The sequence below is a fragment of the Rhea pennata genome, chromosome 11 (genome assembly GCF_028389875.1).
Source record: "Rhea pennata isolate bPtePen1 chromosome 11, bPtePen1.pri, whole genome shotgun sequence".
In the NCBI taxonomy this organism is placed as follows: Eukaryota; Metazoa; Chordata; class Aves; order Rheiformes; family Rheidae; genus Rhea; species Rhea pennata.
Window position 1 is genome coordinate 15,424,193 of NC_084673.1, and position 21,629 is coordinate 15,445,821.

A 21,629-nucleotide genomic window follows, 5' to 3' on the forward strand; every position below is an offset into this window, starting at 1 on the left:
GTTTTCCCTATCACTGCCATTTTTTAGGAAATGACATCTCACCACCACCATAAAACTTGTGGATGGGGTTTTCACCCTGTGTGAGACTTATATGTAAACCTAAGGCCATAGAAGAGCTTGTTTGTAATCGGTTTGCAAAGTTGTCTGCTGCTGAAATATTAGTGTCTTAGTCGCTGTGTTGCTGGCCTCTGGCCAGGTACATGCAGTGTTTTCTGAAATACTGCCTGCTCCTTGCTTTCTCGTTTGAATGCTGGCCGTTGGCCTTCGCACACTGTCACCCGGGATTTCATCCACGTGGCCTCCAGTTTAACACCCAACTGTTTTATGGGAGCCTTGTAGAGCACCGCTGATGCAAACAGAGCACTTCTGCCTGCAGGCTGCCGGGGCTTGGAGGCCGGCAGCTTTTCCGCACCCGCGGGCAAGATAGGACCTGTGCTCTCCTGTGATGTGCTGTGTGGTTGGAGCCCCCCAGCTGGGCAGTGTGGGCGGTGGGCTGGTGGGATCCAGGGGACCTGGGGATCCAGCCGCCCTCCCTGGGAAAGCGGCAGCTAGGGCAGCTCTCATCCATTTCAGCGGGAGGTTTTTGAGGGAGGAGTTGCCATGTTGCTGCTTGCTGATCGCTGTGCAGTGGGTGGCCGGAGGTAACTACGGTTAGCCTGGCGGTAACGTAGCAGCACCCTGGCCGCGCTGGGGGGAGCAGTGTTCCTGCTGTGCTCCATGGGTGCAGGGCCACATGCTTCTCTCACCAAGCTGCCTGTCAGCTGTTGGGAAAGGTCTCAGGAAAAGTACACTTCGTCATTTGTTGCTGCTATCTGTTCTTCCTCTTGCAGCCAGATAAGGCAGTATGAGTGCCTGAGTATCTGTTGTGATCTGGGGCTTGTGGTTTGGTGTGCTGTTTTTTTTTTTTTTTTTTTTTTTTTTTTCCTGGTTGTATATAATCTGTTCAGCACTGACAAGTGAGCAAAGAGTCTTTGGGCAGTCTGATTCCCTTGCTTGCTAATTTTTGTTTACTCCGACCTCTTAAAAGGCAAAGCAGTTCTTATCTCTGAGCAGGATATGAAGCTATCACTTTATCTGCAGCATACTTAAGAATAAGAGGGTTTTTTTTCAGTGCTATGTTTTCATCTGCAAAAACACGAAACACAATGGAGGGAGTTTAAGCAAAAAGCTAAAGTCCTTGGACTCCAAAGGCATCAAAGCCTGGATACTCTCCTTTGAAAAGGTTCTTTGGATTGGCTATCATTATTCTTAGGTGTTTATAATGCACCCATCAGACAAGTTTTATCTTAGCCTATTTTGTCTTCCTTTGCTTGATGCTTTTTGTCTGTTTTTGCTTTGATGCACTGAACTAAACAACCTCAAAGTATACACGCAGGGAAAAACTCCAGCTCTGGGAGGTGGTTTTGCATGCTGACAGCCCTCCCGAGGAGCTCGGCTCTCCCAGAGTCTGGCAGAGCGATTTCTGCATTTGGTTGCACGTGTCAGCAGATCTGGTGTTCTCTGAGCAACACCACTCCACATGTCCCTCCCCTCCACACTGGAAATCCAGCCCTGAAGGAACTCTTACAAGGAACTTGGTGCCTGAGTTTGAGTGTCTGCAAAAACAAGCAAATTTGATAATTCTCATCAGATTCCCATGAAGTTATATCAGCACAATATGGTAGTTATTTTGTCTTGTTTGTTTGTTTTTAAATGAAGCAAATAGAGCATTGTGAATTAAATATCCAAACAGTAATTGCTTTGGCATATGCTGGATTCATTTTGATCCAGGAAGGAGACCTCAGGTGGAGCCTGTGGAAACTATGTTCATGATGTCAGATCATGAAAGTGTTTATTTCTTGCAGCCCTGATACGTGGTAGGATTTAGGTCCTCAAATGTCTCAATCTGTTCTGTTCAGCTGGCTTCTAAATACTTATCAAGTAAAGCGTCTTTCACTGTCCTAGGTAAATTACCAAGGTATCTTTTTCTTAGATGTGTTTTCTCTCAATTTCTGATATCTGTGGAAGCTGCTTGTTTGCATGTAGTTCTTTACTTACACTTTTATTCTGTTTGGATTTCTTCCATTGTTGTTAGTTTTGAGGTTTTCATTAGCATTTCACTTCTAATCAGGTAAATTGTCTGTAGTCAGGATAGCTGCAAGCCAAGAGAATATAATACATTTCAGTAGAGAAATAATGAGATCAGAAGTGAAAAGGCTCCTAGTAAGTGGAATAGTGGAAAAAAGCATGAGGAGCAGATTTTGTGTCTAGCTCATGTCAAGTAGAAATTTATCTGGCATAAAATGATGTCAATGGGGTTAGTATGGCAAGTGCAACCTGACTGACAGAAGAACGTGCTTTGAGTTTGTCACTTTAGGTTCCTTGCCTCCTAATTGCTTTTCTGAATCCTGCCAATACCCTCTATCAGCTTTGCTGCAAAAGATTAGAGATCTCCAGAAGTACCTTCTGACTAAAACTTATGTGATTTTCTGCTACACATACTCCTGCCCAGGCAAGTGACATCTCTGTCCATGTAGATCAGGTATTTTTCATTCCTCTGCAAATGGTAGGACACTCTTGTGGGGTCACAGACTGCTGTTTTGACAGCAATGAATTTTGGATTTAAGTCCCTTTCACTACCTCTTCACAGAGAAAGAAAGGTGATGTTGGAGGTTGGGTTCCTTGTTTGGTTTTTGATTGTGTTTGAGATGTGAAATTCCCAAGAAGCCTAAAAAGTGGAAGTGCAAAGCAAAATAAAACTTTCAGGGAAAGAGGAAGAATCAGCTCATAATAAAGGAGGCAGGCTGCATAATGTCAGGTGTTTTTTGCCTGTCACAATAGGGAAAAGTTGTTGTACACTGTTGCAGACTGTTCTTTGTCTCATGTCTTTTGCCCTGACACTCGCATGTGCTCATGTTGGGTGTCCCATGCACTCCATCTCCTGCTGTCTTTGTTCCTTAGAAAACACAAGCATCAAAATAGTTCAGGTATTTTACCTTCCAGAGCAGGCTGCACAGCCTGTGTGTTTTGCACGTATTGGAGGGCTGAAGCTGGGATTACAGTGGGGAGAAAGAAAAAGGAGCCATCTTTGATACTTTTTCCATTGCATCTTACAGGAAAAGGCTGCATTCACCATGCTCTGTGTGTGTATGCCTCTCTGGAGAATTTGCAGAATTCTGCAAGAATTAAGGAAGCCTAAGCCCAAGAATTAAAAGTAAGTGGTATTCCTTAGCAAGGGGCAAGTCAAATCTGTATGGGACTAGAAACAATATTTTCTCTTCTAAGAGGCAAGTATGGTTAGTGTTCTGGCACCTGAAAATAGAGGGATGGGCTTTGAGGAAGCCTGTTGGAAGAAGTGTGCTCTAGAATTCTTCTCTTGGTGATCAAGAAGCTAAGTGGGGAGAAAGAGATGGTCCCACCATGTTCAAGTAAAAACAAATTGGATTGTGAACTGCCTGTCACTTGGCTCAATGACTCTGATAAAATGACCAGCAAACCTGTGGCTGCTGCTTTAACTTTGGGAGTCTGCTATAGTGAGGGCATTAGCTGATATGGAGAAGAAAGTTTTTAAGGAAAGCTTAAGCTATGGATGGGAATGCCAGGGGCACTTTGAGCTGCAAACACAGAGAACTTCTGAGGACTGAAACAGTGAAGGATGCAAAACGATCACCTAGGAAGTAAACCGTGGCTTTTTGACAATGGACCATCTGTGCCAAAGTGAAGAGTGTCACACTTAATTGCTGGCTAGTAACATAGATGCTAAATTTATTTAAAGCCTGGGAGTAACAGCTACACTGAATTAAGTGCAGCTGATCTTGGTATGAGTACAACCAAAGCTAGAAAATTCCACAAGACACTTTTCAAGAAGAAAATTGTTAGGATGTGCCCTTTACACATCACTAGGTGTGTATTTGCTGCTCTGAGCTGCTGTGCCAGCTGGATGTCTGCCAGGCTTATAATGCTGCTTTAAAAGGGATCACTTGCCACGTGGAATTTTTGCATTTTCTGTTATCCAAACAGGCTCACTTGAATGTTAATTTATTCCAGGCTGCCAAGGACCCAGTTCCATGAGGAGGTAAATGCGCTCAAGCCCCCTGCCTACTAGCAGAAGCTGCTCAGATCCCACCACAGAAGAATGTGCTGAAAGTATATGCCGCTGACCACATACTATGGAGTCTTAGTAGCCTGCTGCATGGCAGTCAGGGAGCAGCGTATCATTAGGTTATAAAACGTCTAGCCACAGAAGCATTTTACTCCTTCCAAGTGCAATGCTGTGGCCTTGTTAAAAGAAGGACAGCAGCTATTCTCTCTCATGGAGGTGGCAGAGGTGATTTGGGGAAATATTAGGAAAGGAAACAGCTGGTTTTCAGAACTGGGCTACTGCCCACCTCAGTCCCTGGATGACACTGTGAATTGTTAACCAAATGACACTGTGAATGTGGGCAACTCTGCTTTTGTGATTGAGCCCTTGTGGGATCAAAGCTAAAGTCATCAGGAGCTTTTCTGTGCCGTTGGCTTGCTGCTTAGAAAGCAGGTAGTCTGCGACCCTCATCATCCCTGCCACATATTACAGCAAAGCTGTTGAACTATTACTTGTCCTCCAGACCTTTCTGGAGCTACTGCTTGTCTGCACTGTGAATTCCCCAGACTGGGGGCTAGTGTCTATTGGCAAAGCTTCATGGGGAGCCCTCTGGGTGAAGATGACCCTGTCATACAGTGGCTTCCTACAAGAAAGGGACCCTCCCAGACCTTTTTGCCACCCCTCTGTGTTTTAGCTTGTGCTTTTCAGTGCTTCCTTCCTCTTCCTTGAGGCTTTTAAGCATCTCCTTTAACAGCTTTAAGGCTGTGTCACCTCTCTCTTATGGGGTGAGGTCATGTTTCCGAGGAGATTAAGGGAAGAAACATAAAGATAAAACTAAGGCCAAACTTTCTCCTCCTTAAATAGATACTAATTTTCTGCTGGCAGGAACCTGTCTAATTTCAAAATCTCAATCTTTCTTAGAGAGGGGCAATAGGAGCAGATGGCTGGCTGGGGGGGGAGCAGTGGTGTGAGGGAAGGGGTGGCCTCTGCAGGTAACATCTGCTTTGCCTGGAGCTGGCCCCAGCTGGAAGCAGTAGCTGCTGCTGCTGATAGTTTGAAGCCAGTGATACTGAGAGCTGCACCACAAAGAGAGGATCCAGCTTTGGAAATGACTGTTGGCTGCCCAGACGGGTGGACCTGGCCAGGCTGCCGCATCTGGTGCAGGAAGCCCAGGCTGGGACTTTAGAAAGCCCCGCTTGCTCCTCTCTGATGGCCTTATTACTCTTGAACTCTCAGTCGGAGAGTGATTTAAGTGAGAAATGTCTCTTGGCACTCAGATGCCTTTTTCAAGGAGATTAACTTGGCCTCAATCCAAACACGACTGTTTATTATGTTGCTTCTGCTTCATTTAAGTGTTCTTAACATCTTTTGAGGGCAATATGCACATTTTTCCAGTTATGTGTGGGCAGAAGAGAAGCCATCCCGCTCAGCGGTGGCAGCACTGTGTTTACCGCAAGGAGCTTGTTCTCGCGTAAGCATGGGTGGCCCCCAAGAAAACATGGGGATGCATGAAAACTGCAAAGGGGCTGGAGATGAGGAGGGCATGAAATACAGTCAAAAGAGAAAAGCCAGAGGGGGAAGGGCTCAACATGGAAGGCCAGTGTCAGGCCAAAGCGTTACAAGAAGCTATCACCTGATGGAGATGAATGGCCGCTGCCAGGCATAGCGAGTGCACGCACCGGGGCATGCGGTGTGTTGGTGCATGCCGTGCTGAAACACTCCTTCAAAAATCCTCCCTCCTGGGGGGCAACTGGTTTCTCTGAGCCAAGGCGGCGAGCTGGCGAGGGGCTCTGGCTGGCCACCTGCTCGTGACAGTGGTACCATGCAGGAGCTTGGGCCCAGCGCTGTGGGAGTGTTGAGGATGTATCAAAAACACCCTAGTTATCCACACATAGCTGTATTAACCAATTGTAAGGTGAAAAGGCACTGGCAAATCTCACTGTTCAGCACCACGTGTTACACAAGGTGCTGGGGTTTGCCCAGTTCTCTTGCACAGAAAACATGATTTGGCTGAAAGGCATCCAAAGGCCTGAACTTCAGAGAGGCTCAAATTTAACTAAATTTTCTGTCTCCTTTGTTTTCTGCAACAAGGTTTTTGGATGCTTAAAGAACAGTACAATTTTATGCATCTGTTTTTAGCCAAGAAAAAAATGGAAAATCATTTAAAATTCAATTAAATATTTAAATCACAGTTTCTATTTAGAAACCAGTGCTTTATCAGGTTAAACAATCCATTAAGCTCATAATCGTGCTCCATCTTATGGAGCATGGTGCCTTTTGAATCTTTTGAAATGAGTATGCATTTCAGTGTACTCTGAGGTGAAACTAATCTTCCGTTACATTGTTTCATTTTACTGCTGACTGAAATAATATTTTCAATACCTTTTTCATTGTTTATTTGCTTTCTTTGACACATGACTTATGAAGGAAATTTGAAAACAAGTTGCAAAGCTGAGGTTCCTGGTAAGTTTTAAAAAACTTTTTGAATATTCAACTATCTTCTACCATCAGTGTGCTTTCAGCAATTGCCTTTTTATCTGTAGCAGGTGCAGCAAATGTCCCTGTAAGAATTACTGTGGTCTTGAAGGTCTTGTGGTGTCAGATGATCACATACTTAAAGAAAGGGATTTTGCAGAGCAGTGATAGTTCTCGGGAATGGAGTCCACTGGAAGGAATCAAACTATGTACTTTGATAGGGACCAGGGATGTCCAAGCACTTCTCACATTAGTCAGTGCATGGGACATCACTGGCAGGCAAGGCACATTTTACAATAATGGCCTCACAGATGTAACAACTGTTCATCTGAGCTTTTTCTGGTAATGCTGCGCTTGAACACTAGAAAAAAAAAAAAGCAATATAAAGACCTGATTTTATATTTGTCAGCCTGATAATTGTTTCTCATAGATTCAAAAAAAAAAAATGCAGCATAGAGTACAAGCAGAGACTCTTACATACCTGGTTACACTTGGTTTCCTTCTAAAATCAAGCAGTTCCATCTAACTCCCAGTTTACTGAGTAGAAAGAGTATTTGCAGGCTTCACTGTAATGTGATTGCTCTTGGAGACCTGAAATGTTGTTTCACTCTCATAACGTGGGGACAGCAAAATATAACTTTATGCTTAGAGCAAGCAATGAAGCAGTGGAGTATTCTTTTCTTTTTTTGAAGAAGTGAATAGTCTTTATTATATGACATAATTCTTCATTCCTGGTTTCCAAGGCCCTGTTGTTTCCTGCTGAGTATGAGTAACTCGCATGAATTCAACTAAATTTTCTGACTGATGTAAAGGCAAATAGTTATATCAACCAATCTACAGAATTGGTCCCAAATGGGAGGTTGACATGACTTAATAAAGTACTAAAGGCTTGAGGACGAATCTAATATGATAAGGAACATATGCATACAGCTGTTGCTATTGTGAAAAATGTTGCTACTGCTAACCTTCCACTGGTGAAGGATAACATAACATTGAGAATGATACAGGTAGGTGAATTAATTAACAGCACATCTGCATAGGTAGGAAAAACAAAAGAACATTGTTAAAATGGAAGCCAAAACCATAGATATAGAGCAGAGTCAGATAGGATGCAGTAAAAGAGAAAGCTTGTGTAGATACATACATATTTTAAAACTCAGACTATTACATTGTGAACTGACCTTGCAGTAAGTATAAGAATAGGTTTCGTGCCATCATTTTTACAAAGCCTTTAGTCACGTATCAAACATTTGCAATATACTGCTCTTCCAGAAACCAGCTCACAGGGAAGAATATTCTATTTCTCTGGAAAGAACTTCTGTGAGAAGCCAGTTCTGGAAATGCTTCTTGACCCTCTCTGACAAGATTGCAGTGCTTTCTGCTGGGGAAGGGGCTAGAGAGCAGTCTACTATGACCCACAGTGTCTGTTGTGCACATAAATAGAGGTCTGTCACTTCTCCCCAGCACTGAAATGCTCTGTGAATTGGATAATAAAGCAGAAGATCTGCATGTCCATAAACTTAACCCAGCTACCAAGAGAACTGTTAGCAGAGATGTTGTGCTTGCAACCATGGTCTGTACACAGAATTTTGTGATACCTTCCCTACATTCTTACCCTGCTACCTGTGATCTTCTTCCAAGTAGCTTCGCTCCCTTCATAAAATGCTGAACAGTAACTAAAGTGTTGTAATAAAGTAATTTATCCATTCCTGCTATGCTTTGCTGTAGGCCCTGGATAAAAATAAATGTACATTTGGAAGGCCTCCTAAATCACGAGACTGAGAAATTCTATTGGATAATAAATACTGCAAATTAATACAACGTTTTTTATAATTGTTCAACACTTTCAAACTGGTCGTTATTTTCTTTTATTGTCACTGGCAGCAAAGTGGGGCACTTCTATAACAACACAACCTCTGCACTTGCCTAGTCAGCGTTGGAAAGCAGCTGTAGACTTTCTATAGGTGTTCTGTTTGATGCTGTAAATCCAGATTTGAACTATTCTAATGCAGTGGTTGCAACTTTTTATTGCTTTGTTGGAGGAAGAGAGGAAGGAGTTTTACTCCAGCTATGTAGCAGGGTATCTGCTTACAAGGGAAAATTTGCAACAAGGATATTTAGCAGTTTCCTAGCCTACCCCAATGGTAGACTGTATGAAGGTACATTGCTATTTTAAACTGTTGTCACAGCAATAATGTGTTGTAATCATGTATTTTTTTTTCATGCATCTGACACTAGATGGCTGTTGTTGATGATTTATAGCATTATATTTCAGACCTCATTAACCAACATAAGAGCATCTATGTGCTAATTTCATCCTGTCAAATATTATTTGTAATAAACATCCAGATAGTTTCACCCAGAGGGGTTTATTGACTAACACAGTAATGAGTCAGTGCCCACATGCTGCTCTTGTGTGTCTGTTGTTAGTGAGCAGGTTGGGTATATGCACCCCTTCTCTGTGGCTGTGCTGTACAACCCTTCTTGCTCAGTGTCATTAGCATGAAAGCATGCTGTTCAGCAGTCTTTTCTAAAATCAATGAAATGATCCTGCTTAAAGCCTTCCCTTTCCCTGCTAATCTACAGCATCTCTAAAAACATAATTGTAACACAGTCCCATTGGTGGATATTTCCTTCTAATCTGAAGGACTTAGGCAGAGTTCTCAGTTTAGGCAACAGTGTTGTGTGTTTTACTTTTAGAGCTCGATATACCATCAGTTAGCAAAGCCAGGAAAATAACCAGCCCTCAGCAGTGTCCAAGGGCACAGCTAGCCTGACAGGTCCTGGCTTTTGGTGCTGAGACCTAAGTCATCTTTCTGTGGTGCTCCTCATTTGCCCTAACTGGGTGGGTTAGGTGCCAACCTAGTGGTTGTGGCAGACCCTCAGCCTACCTTGATATTGTCCATGCCACCACATCCCAACTCAGATGAGTGACTTCTGGACAGTTTTCAGGAGAAAAGGTTTATCAAGGTTGTCAGTCCCACATCCACGTCTAGGGCAGACTGTTGTTGCCAGGAGAAAGGTCCCTTTAAAAAAAGCTCTTGTCCTGTAGTCAACTTCAGGGTCCAAACTCAGTGAGCGCAAGTCCCAGGGCATGGCAAGGGCCTAGAGAGAGCCTTTGTGCTCTGTGTGTTGGATGGCCAGTGAGGCTGACTGCAGCCTGCAATGCCTGCCAGTTTAGGGATAGATCTTTGTTTTTTCTCACTTGAAAATAGCTATGGTTATGTATACCATTTGATGGTATTTCCAAAACAGTCTAACTGGACTGTAACGTGAATGCTGGCTGGAGCTCCACTGGGGCCAAAATTCAAGGTGGATGCTGGAGAAGGATGGGCGGTCAGAACTGCCTGCAGCAAGATATGCAAGGTACTTGTGAGAGAGCCAAATTGCTGGTAAATCCACAGACCAGGGAAAGCTGCTGGAGGGGACTTCTCTCCTGGTTGCTGCTGGTGGTGCTCATTGCAGGAGCAGCTCTGCCACATCTGAAATTGCTAATTGCCTGGAGTCAGAGGTGTGGGCACAGAGTAGAGCAAGGAGCAGGAAGCGGAGCACTAAGGGTTTACTAGAGGACTGGTTTAACTGCTGTGTACTGTTTTATCAGCCTGTGATACTCATTACCAAAGGTAGGCTATTGGGGCAACAGAAATAACAATAATCCTGCTGGAAGAGCAATTCTGTGCTTGGTAGTAAGTGTATTTAGGATCTTTCCAATATCTAGAGAAAATGAGCAGTAAGAATTTATTAAAAGCTACAGCTGCTGTGGTGTGGCCAATACCAGCGTCGGTGAACAGATGATGCTTCTCTTGTGTTTTGTTACTGCTGTCACAGATAGGGAGAGATGCTGTTCAAGGGGAAATGTACAAGCATTTTTTGGCAGATGTTATCCACTGGGTCTTGGAATAAGCAAAATAGCCTGGGTTTCATGTCCCTGTGATCTCTGTTTCAAAGACCTGTAACTAGTGACATGTGATGGACCCTCTGAAAGTTATGTTTTGTCAGCGCAAAGGGCACTGCTTAGAAGTAAAGGGCAAAGCTTAGGAAAGGTTTTTGTAACAAACTTTCTGCAGAAGTATTTTAGCTGCCCCTAATGTTTCACTGCAGCCCAGGCAGCTGAGGGAGGGAGGTTTCTTAAAGGGCTGCAGCCTGTGCCCTGCCTTCTGCCATGTGGTGCCTGCTCTCCATCTTGACAAATGGAGGATGTGGCACTGCTCCAGTTTGCCACTGTCACAGCTAAGTGAGGCTTGGGCCAAGCCCAACAGGCTTGCTGCTGCTGGTCCAGGAAGGGACAGCCTTGCATCGCCCTAGCCAGTCCTCAGCCTGCTGCAGCCCAGTGTGGTCAGAGAGAGCTCAGTGTCCTCCTACGAGACCCGACTGGAGCACTTCTCTTCTTGTTCGCCTTCGTTTTAACACTTAGACAAATCCACTGTGAAGAAGCTGGGCCCAGACCCTTACCTTGCAAAGCCAGGTAAGCCAAGCTTTCGTACTGCAAAGCCATGCACAACTTTTATTAGAGTAGTTCACTTCAAGCCAGAGTTGCTGTGAAGTGGGTCAGGCAGGAAGATTTTTGGGGTTCCTTTTCCCTTGCTGCCTTGAGCCACTCCAGGAGCCATGTCTCAGTCGACCATAGGAGACTGTGGCTGGTTGGCAGCTAGATGAGCAAACAGTTGTCCTACTTCCTTGCCTCCCCCTGCCGACTTCTAGTTGAAGTTCCTCTGCAGTCTGTGTGCACGGCCTGATGCTCGCTGAAGTGTTTGCGTTGCCAGACAAATGTTTCGGCAGCTGCAGTCAGTCAGACTGCTCTTAAATCCCGTTTACAGGGTTTCCTCTCTGATTTGCATGGAGGCAGTCATAAGCAATTGGCTGGATTTCCCCCATGCTCTTCTGGCAGCTTCTGCAGTGAAATGCTGCAGGAAGTTGGCACAATGGTCTGTGATCCCAAAACGTTCTTGCTGCTCTGTTGATGGTACTGCTGGGCCACCAGGTCCTAGGTCTTGTCTAAGTATAGTCAGGGGTCTTTCCTGCTCTGAAAAGCTTATTAAGAAAAAAAAACAGAAGAACTTCCTTTCAGTTACATTTATCATAGAAAAAACAGTTTTGGATGTGACTACTGCCATCTGTACTTGTCTACAGATCACAAGCCTAAAACTATTCATGGCATGTTTTTTTATACTGTTTACATAATTCAAATGCACAAATCAAATCACCTTTACATATAAAATTCAAGTGGTAAAAATGAAAATCAAACATGAAAGAATTGATGCAAACCTGTTTTCCTTCCCCAGAAGTCTGTTAATGGGAAGAGCGCCGATACTTCCAGTTAGAACACTGAACTTTACAAGTGGGCCTTTTAAACTTGGAAACCTTGATAACAGGATTTCTTTTAAGCTCCCCTGCCTTAAAGCTTAATTTACCTCTGCAGAGGCTTTAGTTTTTTGGATGAGCTTTCAGATGAGCCAGCAACAGAGCGTGCTCTGGTTGAGAAGTTCTTCGGGATATTTCCATGTGCTGGCTCAGAGAAACACGGGTTCTCCAGGAGAATACTTTGGAGTATCCAAGCTAGCATCTAACTAGGCATGTGTCCTGCTCTGACCTGAGTATCAAGGTGTTCAGCTGGCTGAGTTAGAGACTTGTTGCCTGGCAAGTCAGTACTCAAAAAATCACATTTGATAAAGCTGACTGGAAGACTTGTTTGTTTGTTTCCAGGGAAAAGTACATATTTTTGAAAAAGCTGAGCAGCGCGCCCCCAGTGCAGCTGGCTGCCTTGCCTGCTTTTTGGTGGCAGGGGGACAGCAAGCCCTCCCAGAGCTCCCTGGCAAAATCAGTGACTTACTGACAAGCTGGTTTTAAAGGGTTTTGTTGGGGCACAAAAATTTTGTTTGGCAGCATGCAATGCCAGCTTGCTTCTGCCACAGTCAGCAGCTGGCGGGGGCAGCAGTGCCCTGCTGCAGCCGCTGTCAAATGAAAGCGTGCGGGCCCAGCTCTTGCCTGTGCGTGTTTTCCAAATGTCCCTGTCGCTTACCTGTGGCAGTTTAAGGAATAAAAGTAAGATGTTTCTCAATAACATCTGTCTAAACATTGCTTTTACTGGGAAGTCAATTAAGATCTAGTTTTTCTTCATGGGAAATGATAGCTGTGCTCTGATGAGAAATGTACTTGATAATTTAATAGGTATTTTGTCTTTTTTTTTTTTTTTTGAACAAGCTGTGTTGATTTCTGAGCTGTATACTATTCACTAAGTGAGGAAAATTATAGAATGGAATGAATTGCAGTGAAACATTAGAGGATCTGTTAATGTGAAGGATGTTTAATCTTTGCAAACTAAAAATGAAGCTTGTAAACTATCCAGATTACTAACGTCTAAATGATAAAGAAATTTAGAAAACAATTTGAACATTAGGAAATGCCAAGTTTGTCAGAATCAAGACTCTGCAGGTAAAAAGGGTAGTTTCTGAAATTAAAGTAGCGTTTTGAAATCATGAAAATAATTGTATTTTGACATTTTGAGTAAGAAATGTGTTTTACTGTCAGTGTTTCTGTGTAGTAGAATGCTTTTGAAGTCAAAATATTCAATAACTTTTCAGGGCTTCATTTTGAATGAATCAGCACTAGGCTGGGAGAGGCTTCTTGACATTTTGAGTTTACAGAACTTTTCAACTGTCTTCTGTTTTAGAATATGGCAAGTCTTCAAAATACCAATTTTAATGTGACTGGTAAACATTTTTCCGCTCAGTCCTAGTGGTTAAAGTGACCCTATTTGGTAGAATTGTGGATGTATTATAACATCCAAGTGGTGCTTTAGCTGAGGGTGCTAAATTCTCAATGTGATGATAATCTTGAAGATTATTTGGGCTGATTTTTTTTTCCATTATTGGCCCCTAACATAAGTTAGATTTTCTGGAAAAACAGTAACCAATTCTGACAACGAGCTAGTTTTGCAGTTAGAAAACAAATCAAATTTTAATTTTGTTTCAGAATGACATTAACGTGCCTCTACTGGAGCAGCAAGATGTATTGGTAGAAGGTAAGTCCTAGATTAATAACTGTCCCCGTGAGAGTCTTTTGGGATGTGGGAGAGTAGAAAAGAGCCACTTTGTGGCCACTTTTTTATACTTGTGAGGTAGCTTCCACCTTGCACAGCTGGGACTGGGACCTGCTCAGGTAGACTTGTTGTAGGCCAAGGTAAAGAGCCAACACGCACTCTGGGGGAGACCAGAGCAGAACGCTGTCCAGGGTCGGGGCAGGAGGGAGCTGAATGCATGCCTGGATGCCTGCTGGACGCGCGCTCCCGCTGCCACCGCGGCAGCGTCCGGGTCAGCTCCGCGCGACCCTCCGCTCCCAGGCTCTGCTCCTGCCTCCTGAACTAACCCTTGGGCTGGCCAAGGGACGGGGAGCGAGGCACCCTCGGCGCCTCTCTCCCCTTGGAGCCCGCTCCGGGCCGCGCGGCTACAGTTTGTCGGCACCTGCTCGGCGGCGCCCGCAGCCCTGGCCGCGGCGGCTGCCGGCGGCGCTGGGAGCCACCTCCAACCCGCTGGTGGAGCGGGGAAGCGGCCGTGTTCCTGAGAAGTGCAGGGGCGAGCTGGGGTCACGGGGACCTGGGAAACGCGGGGAGGGCGGACTGCTCCCTCGAGCCGCGCGCAGCCCAGCCCAGCCCAGCCCAGCCCAGGCATGGAATAGCTGGGATTTTTTCCTGTGCCCTCATAATGAGCAGCAGATGCCCTGGTTAAAGTTTCCTGAGCTACGGGTGCGTGGGAAGGCTCCTTGCCAGAACGGAGATGAGCTCAGCTAAGACAGGGTGACCACGCTTTTTCTGCTAGAAAATGCGTTTTCATCAAAGTCTGACAGCGGGGGCAGGGAGAGGAGAGGAGACACAGTAACACTGTCCCACGCTAGCTGGTAGCCTTGTGGTGCCTCTGGGACACAGAAGAGCTGGCTTGAAGCCTTCCTCTGGTTTGGGTTAGCTTCGCAGGAACATAAGCAGCTCCTGAAAGCCGCTGCATTTCCCTGTGAGAGCTGCCGCTTCCCAGGCCCTCTCTGTTCAGCCAACACGGGAAGATTCCTGTGGGAAGTTGACTTTATTAGTGATTTAAGCCTGGTGCAATGTGGACTGACATCAGGTGAGTGATCAGGAGGATGAGGATGAAGGTGAGCTGCTGGGGGAGAAGAGGCTGTGAGTAAGCTTGTCACTAAAACGTCTGCAGTTAAGTGTTGTGGCCACGCTAGGAACTGATGGAGGCAGGGACAGGACCAGGCACCAAAGAAGGAACCAGGGATAAGGAAAGTCACGGGTCTGCATTTCCCTAGCTCCTCTTTTATCTCCTAGTGTTTCCATAATAACTGGTAAGTATGGCAAGTAGCAGCAATCATCCACATGGATCCAAATTTTTATATTTACGATAAATCTAAACATTTGGATGTTTGAGATGACCGATGGGGGTCTGTCCCAGGATGGCTGGGGTACTGGAGCCCACTCATTTTGAAGTCTGATACTTGCCAGAAGTGAATAGACATCTTATTCTTTGCAGAATTTCTATCATTCTTCTAGCACAGTCTGCTTTATGCACTGGTGCGCATCGTCCACAGGTTTGCTACTGATAGTGTGTTTTTATACACAGTCCCATCTCAGCTGTTCATAGAGCAGCTGTTATGCGTTGGTGAAATAATTCTGTTACGTTGCGGTAAGAAGTTAAATCCCATGAAAACGAGCTTCTACCACCACAGGAGGTGATACAAACTAACCCCTTTGGGACCCTGGTCTTGCCTTTGGTCTGCGATCACCCTGGCCTGGCACGTGTCCCGCTGGGGCCCACGTGGTGCCCTGCCGACCATGCGCGCGTTCCCGGGACGTGCGGCGCGGAGCAGGAGCTCGTCTGCAGGCAGGGGACAGAGCCCTTCCTGCCACTCGGGGAGCCCCCTTACACCAGCCGCCCAGGACGGTGCATCCTGGCCTCCCGTGACAATCTGCTCCCTGCTTCCCTGCTTTGCTTCCCTTCCCTGCCTTAGAAAGTTGTTTTCCTGATGACTACTTGATTCTTTCTTATTGCACTTTAAGCCCTATTTTGTCTGCATTAAAAACAGAAAAAGCAATGAGCTAGAAATCTGTTTATAGATCCTAAAGCAAGAAATATCTTGTGTGCAGGATTGCTAAATAGTAAACCATTTCCCTTGAACTAAGTGCATGCAAAGAAAATCAAATATAAAACATTCACAACTGCCTTAGGAGTTCTATGGAAATGAGCTTACTTTTGCACTTTTTTGTGAAAATGGCTTGAAGGAATCTGACATTTTATATGCTTGTCTATAGATTACTCCTTAATGTGTGAATTTGCTTTTCCATAGCTCAAGGGATGCATTTGGAAAGGTCAGTCCCACCTCACAGCTGCTGCGAGGCTGAGGGCTGTGTTTGGGTGCAGTTTCAGTGGGTTCAGGGCTGTGTCTGGGTGCAGCGTCAGTGGGAGCCTGCCGCTCCAGGACTTTCCTTTATCTTTCTCCCTGTGCTGCCAAACATCCCAGTTGCTTTGCTTTCTCATTGCCAGTGGGACTGCCCGGGGAGAGGACTGGAAGAGGCCTGATAATCCAATTGATTGCTTCACAGTCAGAAGATGATGGAGCATATTTTGGAAGTAAAACTGAAACAGTGCAAACGGTATGGCAGTGAGCAGCTCAGCGCCGAGCCACAGCAGGAGGCCTGCAGGTACTCTCTGAGCTGGTCACGCCGCAGGCGTGGAGAAGGGGAACCTAAGATGTGTCCTCCACACCATGTCCTTCAGCCCCTTTTTTGAGCAGCTGATACCTGCGTCCTGATGCTGGATCCTTCTGTTCAGGGGCAGTTCACAGCTCCCAGCCCTATTTTCATTCATGGTATAGGTCATTAGGAGCGATCCTCAGGATAACTTAGGATCTCCCTAGCTGGAGAAGGAATAAAAAGCTGAAAAGTCCTGGGTTTTAGAGCTGCTGCAAAAGTGGAGTGACCTGTGCAAGAGGAGTTTGCAGGCAGGGGAGAGTCAAGATCCTCCCTAGGCCTGGTCTTAGCGGGGCTCCTGTGCAGTGACATGTCTCTGCAAGGCTGAAGCTATTGGGAGGCAGCTGCTCAGTCTAGGTTTTGGTGTGGGACCATCCCCCTCACATTCCTGGTGGTGTTGCAGGTAACAGCTGCAGGGACTGGGCTAATGCGGTGTCCCCTGCAGGGTGACTGCTCCTGGAAGGCAAGTGCAGGGTTAGGTGACACCACGACTGGAACGTGGGGAGCACAATTGCACGACGGGACTGCTTTCTATTTTGAGATGGCTCGGAAATTATAATTCTGCTCTGTTCCACTGATGCAAGTAGGGACATCAGGCTTTTAGATGCTTTCAGTTAACTTGAGAGCAATCTGAGTTTTATGTAGGAATTAATATCGTGGTATATGTTCCTTACAGATTTATTGGTCTCTATATTCTTGAAGTTATTGTTGTTTTTACTGAATTGAAAGCTCTGAAAAATGTAGTATAACATCCTAAGACTAAACTCTGGCTGTTGCTTTTGAAAGTGAGTAAATTTGAATACCAGAGAGAGGAAGAGAGATTAAAACAGTGCTTTCCAAAACTCTTTTCAGGCACAATTTTTACATGACTGCAAGAAAGTGATGGGACGTGAAGCGCTCTTTGGAAAACCTCAAGTAGTGAATCAAAGCAAAGGAATTCTTAGCATTCCTGGGATTATGCTTGAAGCAAAAGAAGACACTATGGGATACAGACTGATTTCATGTTTAAGGCCCTGAAAAAGCATGATATGGCTAGCTGTCGGAGTCCTGTTAACTCAAGCAACATGACCTTAAGGAAACCAGAGAGCAAGTAATACTGCTTTTCATCAATGTCAAGAGGTTCAAGCAAGAGCTGGCTGAATGTCCTAGGCTATTTCTCACTCTAATCTGTACATTTCAGCCTTCTTTTCCTGACAGGGTTAAATTAGAGGGTTGCCTAATTGTTACTGTTATAACCAGGCTTTAAATGAACATCTCTCCCCTCGTGCTCTATTTTTGCGAGGAATGTAAGGGTCTTCTTCAGGCTCTGAGTCTTCCCTGTGACTCCTGCGGTGGCCGCGTTGTCGAGCGCCGCGTGGCCCACACCATGCTCCATGAACGTGCCTGCCTGCTCCTGGCAGCTGACGCGGGCTGGAAGAATTTGCACAGCCTCTCGTTGGGGTGCTCCAAGTGTCCTGCTGGCAGGGCCCTTCAAGAAAGGGCTGTTCCTGCTGTCTAGAATGGCCGCTGGACTGCTGTGCTCTGGAGCTTGAAAGATCCTTGTAAATCTGGGGCGGGCAGAGACTACTTTACTAGTATTCACTTCATTAGCATCAATTGAAAGCCTCTGGAACAGCCGCAAATGTCCATTAATGAAAGCTTACTTTAAAAAAGTCACTTCCAAAATTACTGTAGTGATTGAGAAAGGGACTAAATGCCCTAGAGATGCTGTATTTGCTATACAAACGTTGTAATTTAATTTTGGAAGGGGACTGAGATTTGTAGACTCTCCAGCAGAAAGGACAGAAGTTTGCTGAAGTGCCTTTGCCAGAACGTCCCATTGGGCACCATGGGACTTGTTGCTTTTCTTACATCATATAGTTTTATCCATTTACATGGCAAAACCTCTCCTCTCCTCCCCCCCCCCCATTCTAGCTAGAAAGCATCATATTTAAGTTCAATATGGTCAGTAATTCACATACATCATTCAAACACTTTTAACTATCCTGCCTCTCTGAGTGGAGCCAGGGCTCAAAGCCAAAGTAATGTTATTGTAATTTGGAGTGATGAAAATTTATAGAGACTAATCTGTTGGAAAGCATATGTTAAAGCAGTGTTCAGTTTATCAAGTACATTATCTGATAACTGCTAAAAACTTCTGCTGTAGTGATCCTTAGCCTAATTCTGATGGGAATGTATTTAACCTGTGGTAGCTTATGAGACTAGAAAGAAAAAGATGAAATCAAAGTTACTGAAACGTAACTGGTGAAGAAGTTGAGGAATCACAGTAATAACAGTAATCAAAAACCCTGTTAAAGCAGCCAAACTGGTGGACTCTGTGACCTTCCTTGGGGGGCAGACGTGGGATTGTATAGCCTGACTCATGGGTTAGCAGAAATTGAGGCATAAGAGATGATAAAATGGCAAACTATCAAAACTCGTCCTGTTCAAGGGATACCAAGACAGAGACTTGTTGAATTAGTAACATTCTTTCAAATTGCTGGAAAGCAACAAATTGCTTGGCAGGATTGCTGAATTTAGGTGTTAGTGAAGGCTGAAAGAGCGGGCTGCCTTTGCTGGGCTGAGCAGTTTGGTCTCCCTGCAGCTCTGGAGCAGCTCTTGCTGTCTGGACTAACCTGGAGCCCCACGTGGCAGAGCTCCCGTGGCCGTGGGGTGCTTGCAGAGGCCCATGCCAAGTTCGAGCGGCAGATTCCTTGCAGCCCTCGACCAGGGTGAGCTAGCCAGGAGATTGCACAGGTTTTGCAAGGAAATCAGGGTCTTAAGTCCTACCTGCTCATGGGATTCCCTGATCATTTAGACAATTTATTATGGAAAATACACTTTACTTTCAACAAATTGGCACTTTCCAGTCGAAATGTGCTTGGTCAGGTATGAATTTGGAAAGTCTGTGGATTACCGTGGGTATCCCAGACATGAGGGGGTTGTGTGAGGGAGATGCTTGGGATCAGCAGCCGTCCTTGAGACAGTAATGCATGGGTGTTAAGGAAACGCTGCTTCCTGCCCCTGGAGGAGGCTGCTTTGATTCGTTTCAAAAACGTTTTAGAGATGACAGCAGTAAAGCATGCTGCCTGCAGACTAGCTGTAGAAAAGCGTCAAGTAGGAACTGCATTTTCCTGGGGTTTTTTGTCTTCCTCTGGCCTGCTGCTATTTTATTAATATTTTCACTGCTGCTATTTGTGACTGTGGCACAGTCTGAAGGGGCTGGGACTCAGCAATGCTCTGACCAAGCATCATGTGCTGTGAGGACAGGAACTGGAGGCCTTCCCATCCTTTGTGCCACCTACTTGCTCGCACCATGCTGATGCTGTGCTCACTTGATCAGGAGTTTTCTAGGTCAGACTGCAATTTACTCAGATTTATTCAGTTAACTCCCCGTATTGTACTAAACTGAGTATGACAAACTGATTTCCTGCTTTTATGCAATCAGTCAAACGACCCTTGCCATCCCGGCTCACCATGTCCTATTGAAGAGTGCTGGGATAGCCTTGCTTTTGAAAGAGGAAATATGCTGATGAGTAAGAGTGGCAGCCTCCCAAAAGTACTTGTCCCTTCTTTTTAATAAGGTGTTTTACACTGTAACCTTTCCTTCATTTTTAATAAGCTCTTGTGCTGTCAAAGCCGCACTTGGCTATTTTTCTCATTCTCTTTCCCTTTATGAAAAGGACTTATGAAAGATGGATGATTAAGAGGGGATTCTGTTGAGGACAGTTGTTCTGTGGAAGCAGTCAGGATTCTCATTTAGTTCAGGTAGAATTTTTTTTTTTTTTTTTTGGTTGGTTGGTTGGTTTTCCAAAATTGCTACTGACATAAGGAACACATGTATGAGCTGGACTCCTTTCCAAAGGGTGCTTGAGGTGGGGGTCTGGGGAGAGAGAGTGGTTTCTGGGTGAGAACTGAGGAAGCAAAGTGTGATTTACCCCAAATGTTTATTTTTCTGTCTTTTCTTGCCTCTACTGGAGCTGTACTGGTCTTGTAAGAACATGATCCTAGTGGCTTGGTGTGATTACATCAGTCAATCTTTGCCAGGTAGCCTTTTAGAAGTACTTAAGTGAGATATAAAAATGATATGCATTTAAACTGAATCTATACACATACTGAATTGAAAACTCTCAGTAAAAACTGTCTCAAGTAGTTTTATGGAAGAGAGAAATTATCCAGTAGAAGCTCCTTACCCTGCCTAATGTGATTTGTTATGGCAAAATGAAACTGTCCAACAGTAATAATTACAAAAAGGAAACCCCTTTCATTACTGTGATGAGAATATAATCTTTTCAATTTATTACAGCAGTTTCAAAGAAATCTGTTGCATACACCTAACTCTTGGAGCAGGGAGAGATTTCCCACAGTTTTTGCTTTCTGCCTTCTTGCAGGAAATCAGCTTGCCCTGGAGACACCAGCAGCACTCCTCCAGACCAAACTCCCACAGTGATCAACAGGAGCTATGTTATTGACTTGGAGACAAAAAGCAGTTTATAGGATGCTTTTGCCCCTCTTTAGGTCAGCTGGCTCTAGCAGTCCGTAAGTGCTCACCTGCAAGGGTTAGTCCCAGTAGGGCATTCAGAACTGGCCTTCCGAGAGCCTCTGGAGAGTCTCTTCCTGCCTAAAGTAGCTTGTGAAGGCGTAAATCTGTTCCTGCATAGGCTACTGTGACACTTGCAGTTTGTTTGCTGCAGAATAGTTTATATCATAGTTCACAATGATATTTTGTTTGTCCTTACAGATAAGTGTGTTATTGTAATCCTTTGTGTGGTGTGTTCAAAACAGAAAGAGCTTTCACGTATTCCTGATTCATTGTTGTTAGCAAATTATCAGAATCATCTGATTTAATTAAAGGGTAACTCAGTTAATAAGCACATTAGTCAGTGATATTTCTTAAAGCTTTGCCTGGGTAAATTTATGTATCTTCAATTACAAGAATGACTCAAATTAAAAAATTAAGCTGCTTTAGCAACTCTTTTTAATTATAAGCAATTCAGAACAATTCCTGGTAGCCTTTTTGTTGCACTGTTGCTCCTTCTCCTTATGATGCATGTGTCGCAGATCCTTTGCTTGTTTTCAGGCTGCCTTTATTTCCCTGGTGAGGAAAGTTGTGGTGTTCTCCATGAGCACACCAGGGAAAGGTGCTCTGTGCCCTAAACGAGCCCACTCTTGTATGGCCCACCTTGGCCCTAAGCATTCAAAGACAGATCTGCGGGAAGGAGGTTGGGGTGCTGGGCGTGGGGACCCTGCCCCCGTCCCTGGGTGACCCAGCCGGAGGAGAAGCCAGCCCTGCTCTCCCGCTCGCTTCCTGAACGTTAGCTCCCATGAGGCCGGGAGGAAGCACCCAGCTCCGTTGCTGGAAGGGCGACGTGCTGC

The 21,629-nt window shown here is 45.0% G+C and overlaps 1 protein-coding gene across 2 annotated transcripts in view; it reads left to right on the top strand.

The window, feature by feature from the left end:
- The window catches only part of GPR50 (G protein-coupled receptor 50), a 153,305-nt gene extending 132,116 nt beyond the window's left edge, over positions 1 to 21,189 (top strand). The window contains exons 1-3 of one of the 2 annotated variants that reach the window (XR_009959557.1): positions 3,122 to 3,193; positions 13,508 to 13,556; positions 20,645 to 21,189. The gene's annotated coding sequence lies outside the window, so the exon portion shown is untranslated. Of the gene's footprint in view, positions 1 to 3,121; positions 3,194 to 13,507; positions 13,557 to 20,644 lie in introns of those variants that run through there. The other variant, XR_009959558.1, reaches the window with a different exon arrangement.
- The last annotated feature ends 440 nt before the right edge of the window (positions 21,190 to 21,629 follow it).